The sequence below is a fragment of the Buteo buteo genome, chromosome 23, assembly GCF_964188355.1.
Source record: "Buteo buteo chromosome 23, bButBut1.hap1.1, whole genome shotgun sequence".
In the NCBI taxonomy this organism is placed as follows: Eukaryota; Metazoa; Chordata; class Aves; order Accipitriformes; family Accipitridae; genus Buteo; species Buteo buteo.
In genome coordinates, this window is record NC_134193.1 from 8,005,963 (window position 1) to 8,027,650 (window position 21,688).

Sequence of the window (21,688 nt, forward strand, 5' to 3'; positions counted from 1 at the left end):
GCACACCTGAAGATCACGCCTGCGCAGTCCCCTCAAGCCTGGGCTGATGACCCCCAGTCAGAGGCGCGTCCTCTCTCTGCGCCCCGCGTTCCCCACCTCCTCAGCTAACCTGCTGCCCCACCCCCAAGGCAACAGGGAGCAGACAAGGGGACTGCAGGGATCGCTGGCAACCCGAGTCAGATAACTGTCTCTTGGCGATGTGAACTGGAGGTGGCGTTTACTGCGGGACCTCCCTGCCACTGTGGACCATGCGGGCCAAGGGACTGACGGAGGTCGGTGACTCTTGCGGGACGGGCACCTCCTGCAAGGGAGCGTTGCTGACAGTGGCTGGAAAAATCAGGGGCTCTTCTGCTTCCATGCAGGCTGACCCAAAGAAGCAGCAGCTTGTGCCGTGTCTTCCTAGGGAAGCCTCTCCTGGGAAGCCCCGGCAGCTCTGGTAGCGGATGCTCTAACGGAGCGTTTTTCCCTTTCAGGAGCTGACGCGTGAGTCTGCAGCAGAACTGAAGATGCAGCGGTAAGAGATGTTGCCTGAGCTGGAAGTGGCTCCGTGCAGAAGCGTCAGCCGACCTCGTCCTACCGGTACTCATTTTCCTAACAGCCAGGGCTCCCGTGCTTCCCCCCTGCCTTCGCCTTTTGCTCAACCTGGTGCAGAAGGGGAGCGCTCGCAAAGCAGGGAAGGCACCTGCGTCTCTCCTCCTTGCTGAGCTCAGGCAGCCCCCAGAGGGGATGGGCCTCTCCCTGACAAGATCTGCTTTCTTGTTCCGGCAGGGACTTGCGCGCTTTGTTGGCGGAGCAAAACCAGAAGATGCAGCTTCTTCTGGAGGAGGTGGCTCAACTGAGGGCGGAGATCAGCAGTGCCAAGAAGGTGGTGAGCCCGCGTTTTGGGGAAGGAGGCTTGGCTGGGCAGAAGCCCCGAGAAAGTACTCCGTGGGGTTGTTGGTGGGCTCGGACTGCTGACTGCAGCAACCCAGCCTTTACCGCAGGGGCTTTGCTGGGTGAGCTTCTGCGCTGCACAGGCCCTTCTCCAGCCCCAGTCTAAGCGGGCCGCTTCAGGCAGCGGAAAACTCCCGACAGCCTTCCCTTGGCACACCATTGCCTCTGGCTGCTCTGGCCGGGCCCCTGAGGCAGTGGTGAGACCCAGGCACGCTCACGGGGCCAGCCGTCGCTTGCAGGGCCTGAGCCCGGCTCCCGGCTGACCTGGAGAGCGTGGAGGGTGGGGACGAGGGTGTGGGGGCCCTCGTCAGCCCACCTCGGGGCCACGGCCACAGATACTGTTCCTCAGTCCTCGCGGCTCACGTCAGCAGCAGAGAGTCTTGCAGCTCCGTGGACAAAGCTTGCCTTGGATTTCTGACGGTGACGCTTTGCCTCCGCGGGCGCTAGTAGCCACGCTGAACTGCCCGCTGACGCGGTCCTTTTCTGTGTTCCTTTACGGCAGCGTTCCCAGGAAGGTCAGGAAGTGAACCAGGCAGCATCCCAGATGGCTTTGAACGTCTGTGTCGAGATGTCTGACTGGGCCCTGAAGAGCTCTGGTATGGACACAAGCAGCCCAGTCTCCTTGCCCTGCGCTTGCCTGTAGCGCTCCCCAGAGGAGCCTGTGCTCCAGGCGCTGCTCTCCAAAGTGGGGGAGCTTCAACGCTTCACAGGGTCCAAGAGCAAGGCTGTGGCAGAGCGGCTCTCTCAGACTCCCTCCCAGTCCTGCCCTCGGCCTCCGCACGCGTGCCTCTGGTGCTGCCCTGGCACGCGTTCCTGTGCTGCTGGAGGGGCTCTCTTCCTCTCCCCCGCATTTGAAAAGGGAATGGCCGGGCCGTCCTTTGCTGCCCACGCAGCGGGCCCTCAGCTTTGGTCTGCTGTCATTCACACGGGCACCTGCTGTCTCCCAGGCCCCTCAGACCTTCTCCTCGTGGCGCTGTGAGAGAAGAAGTCACCAGGCACGTGGATGCCGTCATTCCCCTGCGCAGCTGGGCACCCCCACCAGCGTGGTGACTGACAGACGTGGAGCTGGCCGGCGGCGGCACAAATAGTGTCTGAGCACCAAGTCTTCCTAGTCTGTGGCCTCGTGCAGTCAGTCACCGGCTCTCCCTTCCTTACAGGTGCCACCATCGACAGGCAGAGAACTTCCGAGACCTACAACTGCAAAGAGAATTGGGGCTGCAGGGTTTTATGGTTCTTTCGCCCTGCCAACCCTCCTGACGCTATCTCGCAGGTATCGTCGCAGAAATCATCAGTGCTGGTTTCCTTCCTTTTCCCGCCTTCCTTCCTTCCTCCCCTCCTTCCTGTGAAGTTGGGGACCAACCTCAGGGGCTTTCCCCTCAGTCCAGTGGTACTGCTCAAGCCCACCATGTTGATCAGGTTCCTGAACCCAAAGCTCGAACACAGGGCTGGGCTTGCTAGAAAGAAATCACTGGTTCCCCTCAGGAGGGGAACGGAGCTGAACGGAGCTGAACTGCTGCATCTCGCCCATAGTCCTCTGCCACAGCTGAGTGAAAGAGCTTCCCCCTGGTGACCCCGTTTCCACGCTCATCCCTAGCAGCAGCGCCTTTTCAGGGGTGGGAGGCGGGAGGTGGGGGGTGCCCTGCAGAGCCACTGGGCAGAGACGTGTTTCTGCTCGGCCCTGACTAGGATGGTTTCCTAAGCGGTATTCTCCTCTGCGCCGTAATACTGAGAGCCCCCTTTGTCAGGCAGGGAAGAAGGCCTCCTGCCTTTGTCCATTTCCTCACAGGCGCCTCACTTTCGAGCTGAAATAGACCCCACAGATGCACCGGTGCCTAGGCTTCAAGCTACACGGGCAGCTGTGTTAGCCCCAACGCTCTCCCACCCTTCATCGCTCTCGCGTTCTGCTTGCCGCCGGATCTTTGCCCAGGAGACTGCTGGCCTTTACAAGGGCCTCAGGGCCAGGTGGTCATCAGGTTGCCAGCAGGAGTCCACCTGACCGCCGACACGATGCAGCACATCTACAAAGACGTCTGTCCCTCTGGGACCGTCACCAGCGCGCCCAGAGACGTCGCTGTCTTTGTAAGTCTCTGCTGGGCGCTTCTGGTGGGGATCTGGCCCCGGGGGAAAGCCATGACCGGGTCTTGCTTGCTTGTGTGCATCCGCTGAGGTTTGTGTCCTGCTCCCTCCTGAGCACTGCAGTGCCCCAGGGGGATACTTCAAGGGCTCTAGAGGTTGCATCCCTCTTGAGACTTGTTCTGGCCAGGCACCTGGGGGTTCTTGACCAAAACTCAAGGCAGAGACTGAGCTGCGCCCTAACCAGTGCTAGACTGCTGCTAGAGCCCCAGGAGAGGCTGGGCAGATAACAGGGCTGATCCAGCGCCTACGTTCCCTCTTTGTCGGGACGAGTCTGAGCTGCTCTCCTTGTGCTTTGCCCCTGAGGGAGTGGATGCGGCCGGAGAAGAGGAAACTCTCCTTGGGACGGTCACGTACAACGTAGCAGAAGAGGCCATTCAGACCTTCCCTCTGAAGGTAGGGTCCAGGCACGGGGACAAGAGCAAACCAGGTTTGCCTGCAAGTCCGTGGCAGGAAGAGAGTGAACGCCTTCTCCCTGGGCAGAGGGGCCTGGCCCACCACCGAGAGAGACCTGGCGGGGTTGGGAGGGCTGAGTAGCACGCGGTGGTGGCAGCAAAAGGATAGCAAGGGCAGGGCCAGGCCCGTGGGAGCACGAGTCCTGAGAGATCCCTGGCTGCACCCACTGCCTTCAGCAGAGCCAGCTGCGCACGCGGCCACTCCACCCAAGCAACGGCTTCGTGCCGTGGAGAAACGGACGCCGGGCGGCGGAAGCCGCCGGGCAGCACCGTCGCTCCATCCTGTGGCCTGCTGGCAGGCTGGACGGTGTCCTCTCCTGCCAGCATAGCAGGCCCCTTCTCTCCCGGTGCTCTCACGCCTGCCAGGAGGAAAGCAGGCAGAGCAGACAGCGGGAGCTTGGTGGCCTTGCACGCCGGCTGCCCCCCGCATAGGAGCACCTCCCCGGCCTCTCTGTCAGCAGAGAGCAGCAGAGGGAAGGGGCAGAGGGAAGGGAGACGCAGCCCCAGCCGGGCCGGCATGCAGAGGATGCCAGCCAGGCGCCTTCCCCCTCCCCGACTCCCCAGCCTGCCCAGCAGCCCCGGTGCCAGCAGCGAGCCTCACATTTCCACAGCCGCTTCCAAGAGCTTCTTCCTGAGCAGGAGCAGGGCTGGCAGGGGGAGATACGTTGATTGCATTGTCGCTCGTAACGCCCCCGTTTTCCTTTCCCTCTTTTCTTTGCAGGATGTCAAACTTCTCGTGAAGACCAACTGGGGAAACCCAGCGTACAGCTGCGTTTATCGAGTGGAGGTTCACGGGAAGATGGCAAAGTAGAAAGCCGCAGCCGCAAGCCGAGAAGAAAAAGCAGGACAAACGTGAAAAAAAGGAAGAAAACCGGCGGGGGGCGGGGGGGAAATAAACCAAAATAAGAAGATGTGGCAGTTGAGATTGGCGTAGAAGACCTGTCTCCAAAGTGGGGTGCGCAAGAAGGTCCATTGGGGGGCGGGCGGGGAGTGCGTGGAAAAGGTCAGAACTCGACTGCTTCCTAAACCAGAGGACGGTATTAAGCATTCCTAAGATTCCGGCTTGCGAGGAGGCTCCGCAAGGAGCAGCAGCCTCGGGCGGGCAGAAGGACCCGGCTTCCGTTAGGAGCAGGGAGACTGCCACCCGCCCCCAGAGGCGGCTCTGCAGGAGCTCTCCCAGGAGCCCGCCCACCCTCTTCCGGGCTTCTCGGCCAATGGCGCCCGCCAGGTGGTGACAGGCAGGGCCCCCCGCCAGCCACTGCAGAGCCCTTCTCTGGCCCCGCCCCGCCCCGCCCCGCGCGGGCCCCGCTGCCGTTGCAACTGGGCAGCCTGCAGGCGCGGGCTGCGGGCCGAAGGCCGAGCCTCGAGCCTTGGTGTCGTCCGCAAAGGGGGTGTTGGTACGCGGTGTGCAATGAGCCAGTCTCACACACAGAGACGAGGTATTGTTGATTACAAAGCTGTGCAAGTTTGGGTGCTAGGTGGTAACTCCGCAAACTCTTGCTTCCTCTTCTCCCGCTGCAGGCCTGTAAAGCAAAGGAGGGGGAAAGGAGAGGAGGGGACCCCTAGAAGCAGCCCGGCTGTGCTGCCCTCTCTCGCTGCTGCCGGGACGGCCCGTCCTCTGGCAAGGGCCTCCGCTCAGGCTACTCCTGAGCCCACCTCGGCTCCCGTGGCGTGGCGACGGTGGGCAACGGGCATTTGTCTTTTTCCTCCCACGGTAACCTCTGCGTAGAGATGGAGGTGCTGACCCTGCCTTCGATGCCAGCTGCCGGCTCAGCCATTCAAGGGCCTGCCAAGTGGTGCGACGAGGCCGCAGAAGTTGCAAGTAAGCTCAGCACTGCTGCTTGCCGCGAAGTCCTCTGGGGTGAACTCGGAGAGCTGCAGTGTGCCAGAGCTCTGGCCGGACGTCACAAGTGGCAGGAGAAGTGCAGGCTGCCCTGCTGCTCTTTGCCCCAGGGAGGGAGTGGGTAGCACTGGGTGCCCACCTCCCCACAGGGAGCTGCAACACGTGTGGCTGGGCATCCCAGTGAAGAGACCTCAAGAGACAGGCCTAACTTTTCTCTGGTTTCTTTGCCCAGGGACGGCCTTCAGCCTTGCTTGCCAGCCGGCAGGTGCCCTTGTCTCCCTGTGGAGACACGTGCTGAGCACAGGCGTCTTCGCCGTGTACGTACTACGTGTTTCTGCTGTGGACGGGGGGAGAAAGGGGATGTCTGAGGGTCAGTGCAAGCCAAGGGGAGGGCAGAGGGTGTTGTTGCCCAGCCAGCAGCCGGGGCTCCCGCTCGGGCGCTGCTCGTGCTGTGGCCAAGAGCAAAGCCCCTCGGCAGTCTCACTCCCACGCGTTTGCTGGAGCCCCAGACTTTGGCTGCGGTAGGACAAACTGCCACGTAGCCGGACGCTCGGGTGCAGAGCCAAGCCTCTGCAGGGAAGGGTTTTCCCCAGCTCCAGCGAGAGACCGTGCGGGTCGGGGAGGGCTCTGGGAGGAAAGCCAGACAAGGCTGCTGTGCTTCCCCGCTGTGCGGAAAAACAGCCCTAAGAGAGATCGGTGTGATCGCAAGTGAGAACAGGGCTGCTTTCTCAGCCAAAGAGAGAGCAGGGTCCCCACCAGAAAGACTGCTGAGGAGCTGAAAAGCAAGTCTTCATTTGCTCAACCTCTTTACTTCCCGGGATCATTTGCACTCCCTTTCGGAAGGTGCTCCTGGAGCCCTTCCTCTGGGGAAGATCTGCCGGCCGTGTCGACCGGTGTGGATAGAAATCGTGTTCCTCCTGGGCGCTGCTCTGTCAGCTCTCTGTCAGCAGCAGGCTTCCAGAACGGTGGCTTTTTGTCCTGAAAAGGGAAATCTACCTGTGGAGGGGCTCGCCCGAGACTTGGATCATCGACAGCCACAGGACTCCCTCTTCCAGGCAAAAGAAGAGGTTCTGGAAGGTTGTCATCTTGTTGCTCCCAGTGGCTCTTGGTGAGTTCCCATGGGCAAACACCCGAGAGCGACAGCCTGGCTGTGCTGGATGCCAGCTTTCAGCTGGCCAGATTTCCTTTTGGGCCAGTATGGGCGGAAACTCCCGTGGCCCAAGTGCTTCGTGAGCATGTCCTTGACTGGGGCTGCCTTTCGGACTACCGGGAAGACTGGCAGTCTGCCAGCCGTGCTGCTGCTCTGGCCGCTGGTCCGAATGGCTTGCTTAGTCTGCAAGTCTGCGAGAGAAGGGCGTAGGTTTCCAGGCCTGATGGGGGGATTCCCAGAGGGGAGGGGCCGTGCAGGGGGGCCGATGGAGGGGTACCTCTCCTGGCCCATGCAGCCTGGTCTCGGTGCTCGCTGAAGCAGTGAGGGGAGATGGGGAATAGCTCTGGGGCACCGAGCACACCTGAAGATCACGCCTGCGCAGTCCCCTCAAGCCTGGGCTGATGACCCCCAGTCAGAGGCGCGTCCTCTCTCTGCGCCCCGCGTTCCCCACCTCCTCAGCTAACCTGCTGCCCCACCCCCAAGGCAACAGGGAGCAGACAAGGGGACTGCAGGGATCGCTGGCAACCCGAGTCAGATAACTGTCTCTTGGCGATGTGAACTGGAGGTGGCGTTTACTGCGGGACCTCCCTGCCACTGTGGACCATGCGGGCCAAGGGACTGACGGAGGTCGGTGACTCTTGCGGGACGGGCACCTCCTGCAAGGGAGCGTTGCTGACAGTGGCTGGAAAAATCAGGGGCTCTTCTGCTTCCATGCAGGCTGACCCAAAGAAGCAGCAGCTTGTGCCGTGTCTTCCTAGGGAAGCCTCTCCTGGGAAGCCCCGGCAGCTCTGGTAGCGGATGCTCTAACGGAGCGTTTTTCCCTTTCAGGAGCTGACGCGTGAGTCTGCAGCAGAACTGAAGATGCAGCGGTAAGAGATGTTGCCTGAGCTGGAAGTGGCTCCGTGCAGAAGCGTCAGCCGACCTCGTCCTACCGGTACTCATTTTCCTAACAGCCAGGGCTCCCGTGCTTCCCCCCTGCCTTCGCCTTTTGCTCAACCTGGTGCAGAAGGGGAGCGCTCGCAAAGCAGGGAAGGCACCTGCGTCTCTCCTCCTTGCTGAGCTCAGGCAGCCCCCAGAGGGGATGGGCCTCTCCCTGACAAGATCTGCTTTCTTGTTCCGGCAGGGACTTGCGCGCTTTGTTGGCGGAGCAAAACCAGAAGATGCAGCTTCTTCTGGAGGAGGTGGCTCAACTGAGGGCGGAGATCAGCAGTGCCAAGAAGGTGGTGAGCCCGCGTTTTGGGGAAGGAGGCTTGGCTGGGCAGAAGCCCCGAGAAAGTACTCCGTGGGGTTGTTGGTGGGCTCGGACTGCTGACTGCAGCAACCCAGCCTTTACCGCAGGGGCTTTGCTGGGTGAGCTTCTGCGCTGCACAGGCCCTTCTCCAGCCCCAGTCTAAGCGGGCCGCTTCAGGCAGCGGAAAACTCCCGACAGCCTTCCCTTGGCACACCATTGCCTCTGGCTGCTCTGGCCGGGCCCCTGAGGCAGTGGTGAGACCCAGGCACGCTCACGGGGCCAGCCGTCGCTTGCAGGGCCTGAGCCCGGCTCCCGGCTGACCTGGAGAGCGTGGAGGGTGGGGACGAGGGTGTGGGGGCCCTCGTCAGCCCACCTCGGGGCCACGGCCACAGATACTGTTCCTCAGTCCCCGCGGCTCACGTCAGCAGCAGAGAGTCTTGCAGCTCCGTGGACAAAGCTTGCCTTGGATTTCTGACGGTGACGCTTTGCCTCCGCGGGCGCTAGTAGCCACGCTGAACTGCCCGCTGACGCGGTCCTTTTCTGTGTTCCTTTACGGCAGCGTTCCCAGGAAGGTCAGGAAGTGAACCAGGCAGCATCCCAGATGGCTTTGAACGTCTGTGTCGAGATGTCTGACTGGGCCCTGAAGAGCTCTGGTATGGACACAAGCAGCCCAGTCTCCTTGCCCTGCGCTTGCCTGTAGCGCTCCCCAGAGGAGCCTGTGCTCCAGGCGCTGCTCTCCAAAGTGGGGGAGCTTCAACGCTTCACAGGGTCCAAGAGCAAGGCTGTGGCAGAGCGGCTCTCTCAGACTCCCTCCCAGTCCTGCCCTCGGCCTCCGCACGCGTGCCTCTGGTGGTGCTGCCCTGGCACGCGTTCCTGTGCTGCTGGAGGGGCTCTCTTCCTCTCCCCCGCATTTGAAAAGGGAATGGCCGGGCCGTCCTTTGCTGCCCACGCAGCGGGCCCTCAGCTTTGGTCTGCTGTCATTCACACGGGCACCTGCTGTCTCCCAGGCCCCTCAGACCTTCTCCTCGTGGCGCTGTGAGAGAAGAAGTCACCAGGCACGTGGATGCCGTCATTCCCCTGCGCAGCTGGGCACCCCCACCAGCGTGGTGACTGACAGACGTGGAGCTGGCCGGCGGCGGCACAAATAGTGTCTGAGCACCAAGTCTTCCTAGTCTGTGGCCTCGTGCAGTCAGTCACCGGCTCTCCCTTCCTTACAGGTGCCACCATCGACAGGCAGAGAACTTCCGAGACCTACAACTGCAAAGAGAATTGGGGCTGCAGGGTTTTATGGTTCTTTCGCCCTGCCAACCCTCCTGACGCTATCTCGCAGGTATCGTCGCAGAAATCATCAGTGCTGGTTTCCTTCCTTTTCCCGCCTTCCTTCCTTCCTCCCCTCCTTCCTGTGAAGTTGGGGACCAACCTCAGGGGCTTTCCCCTCAGTCCAGTGGTACTGCTCAAGCCCACCATGTTGATCAGGTTCCTGAACCCAAAGCTCGAACACAGGGCTGGGCTTGCTAGAAAGAAATCACTGGTTCCCCTCAGGAGGGGAACGGAGCTGAACGGAGCTGAACTGCTGCATCTCGCCCATAGTCCTCTGCCACAGCTGAGTGAAAGAGCTTCCCCCTGGTGACCCCGTTTCCACGCTCATCCCTAGCAGCAGCGCCTTTTCAGGGGTGGGAGGCGGGAGGTGGGGGGTGCCCTGCAGAGCCACTGGGCAGAGACGTGTTTCTGCTCGGCCCTGACTAGGATGGTTTCCTAAGCGGTATTCTCCTCTGCGCCGTAATACTGAGAGCCCCCTTTGTCAGGCAGGGAAGAAGGCCTCCTGCCTTTGTCCATTTCCTCACAGGCGCCTCACTTTCGAGCTGAAATAGACCCCACAGATGCACCGGTGCCTAGGCTTCAAGCTACACGGGCAGCTGTGTTAGCCCCAACGCTCTCCCACCCTTCATCGCTCTCGCGTTCTGCTTGCCGCCGGATCTTTGCCCAGGAGACTGCTGGCCTTTACAAGGGCCTCAGGGCCAGGTGGTCATCAGGTTGCCAGCAGGAGTCCACCTGACCGCCGACACGATGCAGCACATCTACAAAGACGTCTGTCCCTCTGGGACCGTCACCAGCGCGCCCAGAGACGTCGCTGTCTTTGTAAGTCTCTGCTGGGCGCTTCTGGTGGGGATCTGGCCCCGGGGGAAAGCCATGACCGGGTCTTGCTTGCTTGTGTGCATCCGCTGAGGTTTGTGTCCTGCTCTCTCCTGAGCACTGCAGTGCCCCAGGGGGATACTTCAAGGGCTCTAGAGGTTGCATCCCTCTTGAGACTTGTTCTGGCCAGGCACCTGGGGGTTCTTGACCAAAACTCAAGGCAGAGACTGAGCTGCGCCCTAACCAGTGCTAGACTGCTGCTAGAGCCCCAGGAGAGGCTGGGCAGATAACAGGGCTGATCCAGCGCCTACGTTCCCTCTTTGTCGGGACGAGTCTGAGCTGCTCTCCTTGTGCTTTGCCCCTGAGGGAGTGGATGCGGCCGGAGAAGAGGAAACTCTCCTTGGGACGGTCACGTACAACGTAGCAGAAGAGGCCATTCAGACCTTCCCTCTGAAGGTAGGGTCCAGGCACGGGGACAAGAGCAAACCAGGTTTGCCTGCAAGTCCGTGGCAGGAAGAGAGTGAACGCCTTCTCCCTGGGCAGAGGGGCCTGGCCCACCGCCGAGAGAGACCTGGCGGGGTTGGGAGGGCTGAGTAGCACGCGGTGGTGGCAGCAAAAGGATAGCAAGGGCAGGGCCAGGCCCGTGGGAGCACGAGTCCTGAGAGATCCCTGGCTGCACCCACTGCCTTCAGCAGAGCCAGCTGCGCGCGCGGCCACTCCACCCAAGCAACGGCTTCGTGCCGTGGAGAAACGGACGCCGGGCGGCGGAAGCCGCCGGGCAGCACCGTCGCTCCATCCTGTGGCCTGCTGGCAGGCTGGACGGTGTCCTCTCCTGCCAGCATAGCAGGCCCCTTCTCTCCCGGTGCTCTCACGCCTGCCAGGAGGAAAGCAGGCAGAGCAGACAGCGGGAGCTTGGTGGCCTTGCACGCCGGCTGCCCCCCGCATAGGAGCACCTCCCCGGCCTCTCTGTCAGCAGAGAGCAAGCAGCAGAGGGAAGGGGCAGAGGGAAGGGAGACGCAGCCCCAGCCGGGCCGGCATGCAGAGGATGCCAGCCAGGCGCCTTCCCCCTCCCCGACTCCCCAGCCTGCCCAGCAGCCCCGGTGCCAGCAGCGAGCCTCACATTTCCACAGCCGCTTCCAAGAGCTTCTTCCTGAGCAGGAGCAGGGCTGGCAGGGGGAGATACGTTGATTGCATTGTCGCTCGTAACGCCCCCGTTTTCCTTTCCCTCTTTTCTTTGCAGGATGTCAAACTTCTCGTGAAGACCAACTGGGGAAACCCAGCGTACAGCTGCGTTTATCGAGTGGAGGTTCACGGGAAGATGGCAAAGTAGAAAGCCGCAGCCGCAAGCCGAGAAGAAAAAGCAGGACAAACGTGAAAAAAAGGAAGAAAACCGGCGGGGGGCGGGGGGGAAATAAACCAAAATAAGAAGATGTGGCAGTTGAGATTGGCGTAGAAGACCTGTCTCCAAAGTGGGGTGCGCAAGAAGGTCCATTGGGGGGCGGGCGGGGAGTGCGTGGAAAAGGTCAGAACTCGACTGCTTCCTAAACCAGAGGACGGTATTAAGCATTCCTAAGATTCCGGCTTGCGAGGAGGCTCCGCAAGGAGCAGCAGCCTCGGGCGGGCAGAAGGACCCGGCTTCCGTTAGGAGCAGGGAGACTGCCACCCGCCCCCAGAGGCGGCTCTGCAGGAGCTCTCCCAGGAGCCCGCCCACCCTCTTCCGGGCTTCTCGGCCAATGGCGCCCGCCAGGTGGTGACAGGCAGGGCCCCCCGCCAGCCACTGCAGAGCCCTTCTCTGGCCCCGCCCCGCCCCGCCCCGCGCGGGCCCCGCTGCCGTTGCAACTGGGCAGCCTGCAGGCGCGGGCTGCGGGCCGAAGGCCGAGCCTCGAGCCTTGGTGTCGTCCGCAAAGGGGGTGTTGGTACGCGGTGTGCAATGAGCCAGTCTCACACACAGAGACGAGGTATTGTTGATTACAAAGCTGTGCAAGTTTGGGTGCTAGGTGGTAACTCCGCAAACTCTTGCTTCCTCTTCTCCCGCTGCAGGCCTGTAAAGCAAAGGAGGGGGAAAGGAGAGGAGGGGACCCCTAGAAGCAGCCCGGCTGTGCTGCCCTCTCTCGCTGCTGCCGGGACGGCCCGTCCTCTGGCAAGGGCCTCCGCTCAGGCTACTCCTGAGCCCACCTCGGCTCCCGTGGCGTGGCGACGGTGGGCAACGGGCATTTGTCTTTTTCCTCCCACGGTAACCTCTGCGTAGAGATGGAGGTGCTGACCCTGCCTTCGATGCCAGCTGCCGGCTCAGCCATTCAAGGGCCTGCCAAGTGGCGCGACGAGGCCGCAGAAGTTGCAAGTAAGCTCAGCACTGCTGCTTGCCGCGAAGTCCTCTGGGGTGAACTCGGAGAGCTGCAGTGTGCCAGAGCTCTGGCCGGACGTCACAAGTGGCAGGAGAAGTGCAGGCTGCCCTGCTGCTCTTTGCCCCAGGGAGGGAGTGGGTAGCACTGGGTGCCCACCTCCCCACAGGGAGCTGCAACACGTGTGGCTGGGCATCCCAGTGAAGAGACCTCAAGAGACAGGCCTAACTTTTCTCTGGTTTCTTTGCCCAGGGACGGCCTTCAGCCTTGCTTGCCAGCCGGCAGGTGCCCTTGTCTCCCTGTGGAGACACGTGCTGAGCACAGGCGTCTTCGCCGTGTACGTACTACGTGTTTCTGCTGTGGACGGGGGGAGAAAGGGGATGTCTGAGGGTCAGTGCAAGCCAAGGGGAGGGCAGAGGGTGTTGTTGCCCAGCCAGCAGCCGGGGCTCCCGCTCGGGCGCTGCTCGTGCTGTGGCCAAGAGCAAAGCCCCTCGGCAGTCTCACTCCCACGCGTTTGCTGGAGCCCCAGACTTTGGCTGCGGTAGGACAAACTGCCACGTAGCCGGACGCTCGGGTGCAGAGCCAAGCCTCTGCAGGGAAGGGTTTTCCCCAGCTCCAGCGAGAGACCGTGCGGGTCGGGGAGGGCTCTGGGAGGAAAGCCAGACAAGGCTGCTGTGCTTCCCCGCTGTGCGGAAAAACAGCCCTAAGAGAGATCGGTGTGATCGCAAGTGAGAACAGGGCTGCTTTCTCAGCCAAAGAGAGAGCAGGGTCCCCACCAGAAAGACTGCTGAGGAGCTGAAAAGCAAGTCTTCATTTGCTCAACCTCTTTACTTCCCGGGATCATTTGCACTCCCTTTCGGAAGGTGCTCCTGGAGCCCTTCCTCTGGGGAAGATCTGCCGGCCGTGTCGACCGGTGTGGATAGAAATCGTGTTCCTCCTGGGCGCTGCTCTGTCAGCTCTCTGTCAGCAGCAGGCTTCCAGAACGGTGGCTTTTTGTCCTGAAAAGGGAAATCTACCTGTGGAGGGGCTCGTCCGAGACTTGGATCATCGACAGCCACAGGACTCCCTCTTCCAGGCAAAAGAAGAGGTTCTGGAAGGTTGTCATCTTGTTGCTCCCAGTGGCTCTTGGTGAGTTCCCATGGGCAAACACCCGAGAGCGACAGCCTGGCTGTGCTGGATGCCAGCTTTCAGCTGGCCAGATTTCCTTTTGGGCCAGTATGGGCGGAAACTCCCGTGGCCCAAGTGCTTCGTGAGCATGTCCTTGACTGGGGCTGCCTTTCGGACTACCGGGAAGACTGGCAGTCTGCCAGCCGTGCTGCTGCTCTGGCCGCTGGTCCGAATGGCTTGCTTAGTCTGCAAGTCTGCGAGAGAAGGGCGTAGGTTTCCAGGCCTGATGGGGGGATTCCCAGAGGGGAGGGGCCGTGCAGGGGGGCCGATGGAGGGGTACCTCTCCTGGCCCATGCAGCCTGGTCTCGGTGCTCGCTGAAGCAGTGAGGGGAGATGGGGAATAGCTCTGGGGCACCGAGCACACCTGAAGATCACGCCTGCGCAGTCCCCTCAAGCCTGGGCTGATGACCCCCAGTCAGAGGCGCGTCCTCTCTCTGCGCCCCGTGTTCCCCACCTCCTCAGCTAACCTGCTGCCCCACCCCCAAGGCAACAGGGAGCAGACAAGGGGACTGCAGGGATCGCTGGCAACCCGAGTCAGATAACTGTCTCTTGGCGATGTGAACTGGAGGTGGCGTTTACTGCGGGACCTCCCTGCCACTGTGGACCATGCGGGCCAAGGGACTGACGGAGGTCGGTGACTCTTGCGGGACGGGCACCTCCTGCAAGGGAGCGTTGCTGACAGTGGCTGGAAAAATCAGGGGCTCTTCTGCTTCCATGCAGGCTGACCCAAAGAAGCAGCAGCTTGTGCCGTGTCTTCCTAGGGAAGCCTCTCCTGGGAAGCCCCGGCAGCTCTGGTAGCGGATGCTCTAACGGAGCGTTTTTCCCTTTCAGGAGCTGACGCGTGAGTCTGCAGCAGAACTGAAGATGCAGCGGTAGGAGATGTTGCCTGAGCTGGAAGTGGCTCCGTGCAGAAGCGTCAGCCGACCTCGTCCTACCGGTACTCATTTTCCTAACAGCCAGGGCTCCCGTGCTTCCCCCCTGCCTTCGCCTTTTGCTCAACCTGGTGCAGAAGGGGAGCGCTCGCAAAGCAGGGAAGGCACCTGCGTCTCTCCTCCTTGCTGAGCTCAGGCAGCCCCCAGAGGGGATGGGCCTCTCCCTGACAAGATCTGCTTTCTTGTTCCGGCAGGGACTTGCGCGCTTTGTTGGCGGAGCAAAACCAGAAGATGCAGCTTCTTCTGGAGGAGGTGGCTCAACTGAGGGCGGAGATCAGCAGTGCCAAGAAGGTGGTGAGCCCGCGTTTTGGGGAAGGAGGCTTGGCTGGGCAGAAGCCCCGAGAAAGTACTCCGTGGGGTTGTTGGTGGGCTCGGACTGCTGACTGCAGCAACCCAGCCTTTACCGCAGGGGCTTTGCTGGGTGAGCTTCTGCGCTGCACAGGCCCTTCTCCAGCCCCAGTCTAAGCGGGCCGCTTCAGGCAGCGGAAAACTCCCGACAGCCTTCCCTTGGCACACCATTGCCTCTGGCTGCTCTGGCCGGGCCCCTGAGGCAGTGGTGAGACCCAGGCACGCTCACGGGGCCAGCCGTCGCTTGCAGGGCCTGAGCCCGGCTCCCGGCTGACCTGGAGAGCGTGGAGGGTGGGGACGAGGGTGTGGGGGCCCTCGTCAGCCCACCTCGGGGCCACGGCCACAGATACTGTTCCTCAGTCCTCGCGGCTCACGTCAGCAGCAGAGAGTCTTGCAGCTCCGTGGACAAAGCTTGCCTTGGATTTCTGACGGTGACGCTTTGCCTCCGCGGGCGCTAGTAGCCACGCTGAACTGCCCGCTGACGCGGTCCTTTTCTGTGTTCCTTTACGGCAGCGTTCCCAGGAAGGTCAGGAAGTGAACCAGGCAGCATCCCAGATGGCTTTGAACGTCTGTGTCGAGATGTCTGACTGGGCCCTGAAGAGCTCTGGTATGGACACAAGCAGCCCAGTCTCCTTGCCCTGCGCTTGCCTGTAGCGCTCCCCAGAGGAGCCTGTGCTCCAGGCGCTGCTCTCCAAAGTGGGGGAGCTTCAACGCTTCACAGGGTCCAAGAGCAAGGCTGTGGCAGAGCGGCTCTCTCAGACTCCCTCCCAGTCCTGCCCTCGGCCTCCGCACGCGTGCCTCTGGTGGTGCTGCCCTGGCACGCGTTCCTGTGCTGCTGGAGGGGCTCTCTTCCTCTCCCCCGCATTTGAAAAGGGAATGGCCGGGCCGTCCTTTGCTGCCCACGCAGCGGGCCCTCAGCTTTGGTCTGCTGTCATTCACACGGGCACCTGCTGTCTCCCAGGCCCCTCAGACCTTCTCCTCGTGGCGCTGTGAGAGAAGAAGTCACCAGGCACGTGGATGCCGTCATTCCCCTGCGCAGCTGGGCACCCCCACCAGCGTGGTGACTGACAGACGTGGAGCTGGCCGGCGGCGGCACAAATAGTGTCTGAGCACCAAGTCTTCCTAGTCTGTGGCCTCGTGCAGTCAGTCACCGGCTCTCCCTTCCTTACAGGTGCCACCATCGACAGGCAGAGAACTTCCGAGACCTACAACTGCAAAGAGAATTGGGGCTGCAGGGTTTTATGGTTCTTTCGCCCTGCCAACCCTCCTGACGCTATCTCGCAGGTATCGTCGCAGAAATCATCAGTGCTGGTTTCCTTCCTTTTCCCGCCTTCCTTCCTTCCTCCCCTCCTTCCTGTGAAGTTGGGGACCAACCTCAGGGGCTTTCCCCTCAGTCCAGTGGTACTGCTCAAGCCCACCATGTTGATCAGGTTCCTGAACCCAAAGCTCGAACACAGGGCTGGGCTTGCTAGAAAGAAATCACTGGTTCCCCTCAGGAGGGGAACGGAGCTGAACGGAGCTGAACTGCTGCATCTCGCCCATAGTCCTCTGCCACAGCTGAGTGAAAGAGCTTCCCCCTGGTGACCCCGTTTCCACGCTCATCCCTAGCAGCAGCGCCTTTTCAGGGGTGGGAGGCGGGAGGTGGGGGGTGCCCTGCAGAGCCACTGGGCAGAGACGTGTTTCTGCTCGGCCCTGACTAGGATGGTTTCCTAAGCGGTATTCTCCTCTGCGCCGTAATACTGAGAGCCCCCTTTGTCAGGCAGGGAAGAAGGCCTCCTGCCTTTGTCCATTTCCTCACAGGCGCCTCACTTTCGAGCTGAAATAGACCCCACAGATGCACCGGTGCCTAGGCTTCAAGCTACACGGGCAGCTGTGTTAGCCCCAACGCTCTCCCACCCTTCATCGCTCTCGCGTTCTGCTTGCCGCCGGATCTTTGCCCAGGAGACTGCTGGCCTTTACAAGGGCCTCAGGGCCAGGTGGTCATCAGGTTGCCAGCAGGAGTCCACCTGACCGCCGACACGATGCAGCACATCTACAAAGACGTCTGTCCCTCTGGGACCGTCACCAGCGCGCCCAGAGACGTCGCTGTCTTTGTAAGTCTCTGCTGGGCGCTTCTGGTGGGGATCTGGCCCCGGGGGAAAGCCATGACCGGGTCTTGCTTGCTTGTGTGCATCCGCTGAGGTTTGTGTCCTGCTCTCTCCTGAGCACTGCAGTGCCCCAGGGGGATACTTCAAGGGCTCTAGAGGTTGCATCCCTCTTGAGACTTGTTCTGGCCAGGCACCTGGGGGTTCTTGACCAAAACTCAAGGCAGAGACTGAGCTGCGCCCTAACCAGTGCTAGACTGCTGCTAGAGCCCCAGGAGAGGCTGGGCAGATAACAGGGCTGATCCAGCGCCTACGTTCCCTCTTTGTCGGGACGAGTCTGAGCTGCTCTCCTTGTGCTTTGCCCCTGAGGGAGTGGATGCGGCCGGAGAAGAGGAAACTCTCCTTGGGACGGTCACGTACAACGTAGCAGAAGAGGCCATTCAGACCTTCCCTCTGAAGGTAGGGTCCAGGCACGGGGACAAGAGCAAACCAGGTTTGCCTGCAAGTCCGTGGCAGGAAGAGAGTGAACGCCTTCTCCCTGGGCAGAGGGGCCTGGCCCACCGCCGAGAGAGACCTGGCGGGGTTGGGAGGGCTGAGTAGCACGCGGTGGTGGCAGCAAAAGGATAGCAAGGGCAGGGCCAGGCCCGTGGGAGCACGAGTCCTGAGAGATCCCTGGCTGCACCCACTGCCTTCAGCAGAGCCAGCTGCGCGCGCGGCCACTCCACCCAAGCAACGGCTTCGTGCCGTGGAGAAACGGACGCCGGGCGGCGGAAGCCGCCGGGCAGCACCGTCGCTCCATCCTGTGGCCTGCTGGCAGGCTGGACGGTGTCCTCTCCTGCCAGCATAGCAGGCCCCTTCTCTCCCGGTGCTCTCACGCCTGCCAGGAGGAAAGCAGGCAGAGCAGACAGCGGGAGCTTGGTGGCCTTGCACGCCGGCTGCCCCCCGCATAGGAGCACCTCCCCGGCCTCTCTGTCAGCAGAGAGCAAGCAGCAGAGGGAAGGGGCAGAGGGAAGGGAGACGCAGCCCCAGCCGGGCCGGCATGCAGAGGATGCCAGCCAGGCGCCTTCCCCCTCCCCGACTCCCCAGCCTGCCCAGCAGCCCCGGTGCCAGCAGCGAGCCTCACATTTCCACAGCCGCTTCCAAGAGCTTCTTCCTGAGCAGGAGCAGGGCTGGCAGGGGGAGATACGTTGATTGCATTGTCGCTCGTAACGCCCCCGTTTTCCTTTCCCTCTTTTCTTTGCAGGATGTCAAACTTCTCGTGAAGACCAACTGGGGAAACCCAGCGTACAGCTGCGTTTATCGAGTGGAGGTTCACGGGAAGATGGCAAAGTAGAAAGCCGCAGCCGCAAGCCGAGAAGAAAAAGCAGGACAAACGTGAAAAAAAGGAAGAAAACCGGCGGGGGGCGGGGGGGAAATAAACCAAAATAAGAAGATGTGGCAGTTGAGATTGGCGTAGAAGACCTGTCTCCAAAGTGGGGTGCGCAAGAAGGTCCATTGGGGGGCGGGCGGGGAGTGCGTGGAAAAGGTCAGAACTCGACTGCTTCCTAAACCAGAGGACGGTATTAAGCATTCCTAAGATTCCGGCTTGCGAGGAGGCTCCGCAAGGAGCAGCAGCCTCGGGCGGGCAGAAGGACCCGGCTTCCGTTAGGAGCAGGGAGACTGCCACCCGCCCCCAGAGGCGGCTCTGCAGGAGCTCTCCCAGGAGCCCGCCCACCCTCTTCCGGGCTTCTCGGCCAATGGCGCCCGCCAGGTGGTGACAGGCAGGGCCCCCCGCCAGCCACTGCAGAGCCCTTCTCTGGCCCCGCCCCGCCCCGCGCGGGCCCCGCTGCCGTTGCAACTGGGCAGCCTGCAGGCGCGGGCTGCGGGCCGAAGGCCGAGCCTCGAGCCTTGGTGTCGTCCGCAAAGGGGGTGTTGGTACGCGGTGTGCAATGAGCCAGTCTCACACACAGAGACGAGGTATTGTTGATTACAAAGCTGTGCAAGTTTGGGTGCTAGGTGGTGTTATAAATTTCGACCACAACAGATTACAACCCAATTGTAATTTATTGATTATAGCAAGTAGAATATGAGCAAAAACAGCGCTGGACGGCAGGGGAGTCTGCGCTCCGCCAACTGCCGTGAAAAGCAGTTCAAACAGTCCCTTCTTATACATCTTTACTTCCGTGCTCGTGAAGTAGTGGAGATACTCTGCGCATGCTTCAGTTATTGATAGGAGTTCGTTTTCTGCCTCCTGGGGTCGTTGAGGGGATAAGAAGTCTTCCTCCCTTGTCCCATAGTTGACCCTTTATCCATATGTCCTTATGGGTCATTTGTCATGCTTCTGTAGGTTCCTGGAACATCTGGCGGTTATCTTATCTTGCACAAGCAGTATCCGGTAGTTGTTTTAGTTTGCGTAAGCGGTTTCATATCCTTTACGGTGCGACCTTTACATTGGGCTTAACATAAATCTTAATAAACAATACCATACTCCATAGTTTCTCACAATCCCCCCTTTTTCTTTTTTATTCTATTATTGTTTATTAAATGCTGCTTTCATTCTCGGTGCTGCAAGCAAACCTTTTTCCACAATCCCTGCATTTATCATAACATTCGCAATGTAGTTTCTCACAACTACAATAGTCACGTCGCATATCGCATTCACAATAATCTTCATCCTCATCAGTAGGTACACTCTTATATTTTGTTTTAGATTCTGTAGTTAAAATAAGCAATTTAGCTATGTCAAACCGTTCTCTAATAAAGTGTAAAATATAGCGTAATATACAAGGCCCAAATATAAGTCCCAAGATCAACATAATAAGCGGTCCTGCTAAAGCAGACAACAAAGTGGTTAACCAAGGTGAAACATTAAACCAATTTTCATACCACGACCTGCCCGTCTCACGATCCTTCTTACGTTGATCTAACCTTTTCCGGAGTTCAGACATAGCGTCTTGGACTACTCCCGTATGATCAGCGAAAGAACAACATTCCTCATTGAGAGCTACACATAATCCTCCTTCTTTTAAAAATAGTAGATCCAATCCCCTTCTATTTTGCAGCACTACTTCTGATAAGGACTTTATTGAAGTGGCTAAATTTTGGATAGATTGTTCTATTTTCGCTAAATCCTCATCTACAGCCATCTGCAAATTTTGTAATTCTTGACCTTTTACTAGAGAGGCTATACCTGTACCTACTCCAACTCCGCCCGTTATCAACAACGTAGCTAGTGTTACCACTGTAAGTGGTTCTCGCTTACGTCTGTTCAGGTCTCCTTCAAAATGGTGTACTATCTCCTCAGAGGTGTGATAGATCAGACGAGGAACAATAACTACCTGTATACAAAACTGAGATTGATTAAACACGTTTAGGGATAAGCAAGGTGTTACTCCGATGTCTGAACAAACCCATTTAGCTCCTGATGCCGGGATAGCCCATTTGTCATTGCTGTGTGTTTTTATGTTGGTGCGAGTGACTGTTGTATTGCACAAAGGCTGATATTTTTCGGGAACTGTACCTATACATTTTCCTTGACCTGTCACGGATTGAATAGTAATTCCTTGAGTATGGTTCCTCTGGTCATCCCATGGGCATTCTCGTGGGTTTTGACTATTGGACCATTGAATTCTACCTAGTTTTCCAATTGCTTCGAAATATGGTGGTCTAACATTGTAACATAACCAGCATTCCTTAGTTAAATTTGGTTTGCTTTCATTAAGAGCGCGATAGGAGGCTTTCATTAGATTCCATAAGGGGTCTTTGGGTTCTGACAACTCTGGACCCCTGGATAAGGAGAATTCAGTCACAGTGTCTTTAGTTGTTTTTGATAGGGAGTTTAAAGAATCGGTGGTGATAATTGTGGGGCTAACTTTTTCTTTTTCTTTAGAGAAAGTGGGTGGATTTAGGACCAGATTTGGTCCTATTGGCAAAAGGTCATGAGGAAGCTTTTCTTTAACAACTTTAAAATAGCTTCCTCTATCCGCCCCTGTTTCCCAAAATCTGATTCCCCAAATTCGTCCAAGTAACTATGTGTCATCTTGGGGTTCTCTTATAGTAATTTCAACTCTAGGACACTGTGGGGGTTTACAGCCTGGGGGTCCCCGAGTTACGTCTATGTATTTGTCTCCTTCTGTTTTCCAGTTTGAAGCAATAGTTTCACAACCCCAATATGCACAAAAATATTCGCCTGGATGATTGTAATAACTTTTGCCAGGGTTACTTGCTGGGCATATGTAAAATGGTATTTCCTCGGCCTTAAACCTCACACCAAGGCGGCCTCCACGGCCCCCCCGGCCATAATTCTCCTTGAATTGCTCAATAGGTATCAGAGAAGTTATAGACACAGAAAAGTTCCATTTTCCTGGACCGGTCTGAGTTTGAATTAATTTTGATTCTTGAAAGTTATACAATTTCCAGACCATAGGTTCATGTGGGTTTCCTGCCATTGTGGGTAGGACTAACATGCTAAAGGTGCACAAGAAAAAGGGTACTGTGAGATGGTTTTGTTTCTTATTAAACTTTATGCTCTTACCAGTCCTGGGGGAGTTCAGCCAAGGTCGTTTGCGCATTCCAAGTTGTAGGCTCTTTCCTCTGGTAGGTTCTCCTCTGCCTCGCCCGTCGACTGGGTTGCAGCCAGCCACGGGGGTTGCCATCTTCTCGGCAGCAGGAGTCCCTGGTGGGAATATGCCTGTTGCACTTGGTTAATCGGTGAACATAAGCAGGCCAGGCCTTGGCCTTTACCATATGTCCGTTGCACCTTATGGCTTTTACTTCCCGTCTACATTGGACTGTGACAATATCAATTACGAATGGTACTCGTTCCTGAGGGTGATAGCAATAATACTCAGGGTTTATTCCGAATGCAAAATAAAACTACTGTTCAGGAGTCCAATCCGGAAATTTGTTTCCAAATCGTTTTAGGGCCCAATCAGTCAGGTGCCTCTCGCTTTTATAGC